This window comes from Salvelinus sp. IW2-2015, unplaced genomic scaffold, assembly GCF_002910315.2.
Source record: "Salvelinus sp. IW2-2015 unplaced genomic scaffold, ASM291031v2 Un_scaffold2874, whole genome shotgun sequence".
Lineage (NCBI taxonomy): Eukaryota > Metazoa > Chordata > Actinopteri > Salmoniformes > Salmonidae > Salvelinus > Salvelinus sp. IW2-2015.
The window spans coordinates 177,301-180,666 of NW_019944174.1; the positions used below are offsets into that span (position 1 = coordinate 177,301).

The 3,366-nt window shown below is 42.7% G+C and overlaps 1 protein-coding gene across 1 annotated transcript in view; it reads left to right on the plus strand.

Annotated features, from left to right (window-relative positions):
• Positions 1-1,081, plus strand: part of LOC112074910 (YLP motif-containing protein 1) — a 34,486-nt gene extending 33,405 nt beyond the window's left edge. The window contains exon 11 of the mRNA XM_024141988.2: positions 732-1,081. The gene's annotated coding sequence lies outside the window, so the exon portion shown is untranslated. The remainder of the gene's footprint in view (positions 1-731) is intronic.
• The last annotated feature ends 2,285 nt before the right edge of the window (positions 1,082-3,366 follow it).

Genomic DNA, 3,366 nt, shown 5'->3' on the forward strand with positions numbered 1-3,366 from the left:
TGGTTTCCTTCCCTCTCCGCAACTGAGTTAGGAAGTACGCTGTATTTTGTAGTGAACTGGGATATTGAATGCAGCACCTCAAAGTGTAATTATTAATATATACTATGCTCCAAAGGGAAAGGTTCTAGTGTCTGTTTAATTTTAGTTTTTACCCATCTACCAATAGGTGCCCTTCTCTGCGAGGCATTGGAAAAACCACCTGGTCTTGTGGTTGAATGTAGAGGTCGACCGATTATGGATTTATCAACAGCCGATGCACCGATTATTGCAGGACCAAAAAAAAGCCAGGACCGATATGGGCGATTTTATTTATTATTACGAAATTGTAATATGACATTACACAATACTGAATGAACACTTATTTAACTTAAATGTATGTGATCGTATCCCAAGGTAATCGAGGTTTAAAATCATTCTGTTTTTCGTCATACTATATCTGTTGASCATCCGCTCAAAGAAAAACCAGCCCATGGCTGAATGTAATTTGGGGGGGGAAACCCGGTTCTATGTGAAAGCACGCATGTAACTACTCTGTTGGYTGAACAGAAAAGCACTGTTTTAATCCGTTGACGAGATGTCTATTATCTTTACCTAGTCAAAGGAAGATATATTATGTTCTTGTAAGATCATTTAATTGAAAAGTTCATTGGATGGATGTAGCAATTACAGATTGCCTTTTTTTTTTAAATCTTTGTGGAATATTTTTCAATCGGTTTTCTTTCTTCCTCTAGGTCTGCAGACTGTGAATATGCTTAACCCGTTTCTCGAAAAACAAAGTCACGAAGACTACTCATTCTACCTGTTGACTTTTAGGAGATCCATAGTTGTTTATTCCATTATTAGAATACAGGATAGCTTTATCTTGCGTTTATAAAAAAATATATATATAATAATAATTCTTGATCTTCAATTTGAGTATTTTTAGTTGTTTTTTCTTCATCCTTTCAATGGTAGAATTCATGCACCAGTCGAGCTTTGCTTCTCATTTTATACTGTAATGTCTTCCTGTATGTTAGCACTGTTGCTTATTTTATTAAATAAACTGAAGAAACAATAAAAGTTTCACACACACACAAAACAACCAGGAGAGTCTCATGTGAGTGGTCATATGGGCTGCGCCATGGAGAGTCTTCTGTGATGTCTGTTTTCATGTTGACCACATACAGTACAAACCTCAAAGATACAAAATATTTCAAAGTTTCAAACATATCAGTATTTCAAACAACCTTCATTCCAGATGTGTTTGCGTCTGTGAGGTCCTACTGTGTTACAAGAGGTATGTAGCCACGGTTTGAGTGGTGGAACAGTAGCCCGGAAGGTTCTTGGTTCAAGCCCTGAGCCAGGCGATGAAGTGGGAGCTGAACTGACAACCGTAGGGCTGCTGGCCTCTTCYCCACTGGCTGCCATTGTGCCCTTGAGCAAGGCACTTGGCTTTCAAACCGCTGCAGGGAGGCTGCACTGTGGCTGACCCATTGCCTCAATGTATGTGTGTGTCTGGGGGGGGGGGTTGGGTAAGACAAAATGTAATGAGTTTTCAGTGCTCAAATCAAACCACACACACAGTATCACTTTCTCATATTTAATTATATTTAAACTTTCACGTTGAATTCTCATAAACTCCTAAACTTTTGAAGTTAAGAAAAAGTTCACATTCGCTGTTTCTTCCAACAAATAAAATACTGAATTGACAGTATATATATTTTGTGCTGTTTTAAACGATGACATGACAAAGTGACACAGCATCCCTTTACGTGTAAAAACAAACAACATATCAAGATTATAGTAAAGGTCAATTCTACACTATCAACTTGCTAACTGAAGCAAATGCCATGTTCCTTTTATGGTTCTGTTTTCTGTACAAAGATGTCCTTTTTCTGTGCCCTATAGGTATGGCACGCAAGCCAAAACAACTGAGCCACAACGGTGGTCACCTGTCTTTTTCACAGTACGATCTCGTTAGCAATGGCAAACGTTACCAGCCCATATTTGCCGCAATTTTTCGTAAAATTACTTTCCCTCCTTTTGCTCCTTTTTGCTAATTTGACTGGAATAAATTCTGACTACACAGCTATAATCCAGATTGTCCGTTTCTGAATTTGTCAATCTGAGATTATGCTGCAGTGGTTTTATGATAATCTAAAGTGGATATTATAAATGATGACAATCTGAGAGAATATATCCTCTAGTGTAGTTGGCCATAGAAAGTCATTCTGTAACATTTAAACAGCTGGTCTGGCAGGGGGCGGCCTGGGACCAGGGGCGGACTGGGACCAACGGGGCGGACTGGGACCAGAGTCGGCACAAACATTTCTAACCCACCGGAACATTATTTTCTTTATTAGCCTAATAATAATAATCATTCTGTGCAAAACATCCAATTTAGAAAGGCCCCAGTCATTACTGTAGGCAGCTCGAGAGTCATTACTGTAGGCAACTCTAGTCAGTACTGTAGGCAGCTCGAGAGTCATTACTGTAGGCAGCTCGAGAGTCATTACTGTAGGCAGCCCGAGAAGTCAGTACTGTAGGCAGCTCGAGAGTCAGTACTGTAGGCAGCTCTAGTCAGTATGTAGGCAAGCTCGAGAAGTCATTACTGTAGGCAGCTCGAGAGTCAGTACTGTAGCAGCTTGAGAGTCAGTACTGTAGGCAGCTCGAGAGTCATTACTGTAGGCAGCTCGAGAGTCATTACTGTAGGCAGCTCGAGAGTCATTACTGTAGGCAGCTCGAGAGTCAGTACTGTAGGCAGCTCTAGTCAGTACTGTAGGCAGCTCGAGAGTCATTACTGTAGGCAGCTCGAGAGTCAGTACTGTAGGCAGCTCGAGGTCAGTACTGTAGGCAGCTCTAGAGTCATTATTTAACTTTATTTAGCTAGGCAAGTCAGTTAAGAACAAATTCTTATTTACAATGACGGCCTACACCGGCCAAACCCGGACGACACTGGGCCAATTGTGCTCCGCCCTATGGGACTCCCAATCATGGCCAGTTGTGATACAGCTTGGATTCGAACCAGGGTGTCTGTAGTGACGCCTCTAGCACTGAGTTGCAGTGCCTTAGACCGCTGCGCCACTCAGGAGCCCACTCTAGAGAGAGGCACTACTGCGGGCAGCTCTAGAGAGAGGCACTACTGCGGGCAGCTCTAGAGAGAGGCACTACTGCGGGCAGCCCTAGAGAGAGGCACTACTGCGGGCAGCTCTAGAGAGAGGCACTACTGCGGGCAGCTCTAGAGAGAGGCACTACTGCGGGCAGCTCTAGAGAGAGCCACTACTGCGGGCAACTCTAGAGAGAGGCGTTACACTACGGCTCTGTGATTTCCTGAAGATGAACTCAACAGAGCACTACAGCACTACTGGAGGCCGAATCAACTAATAT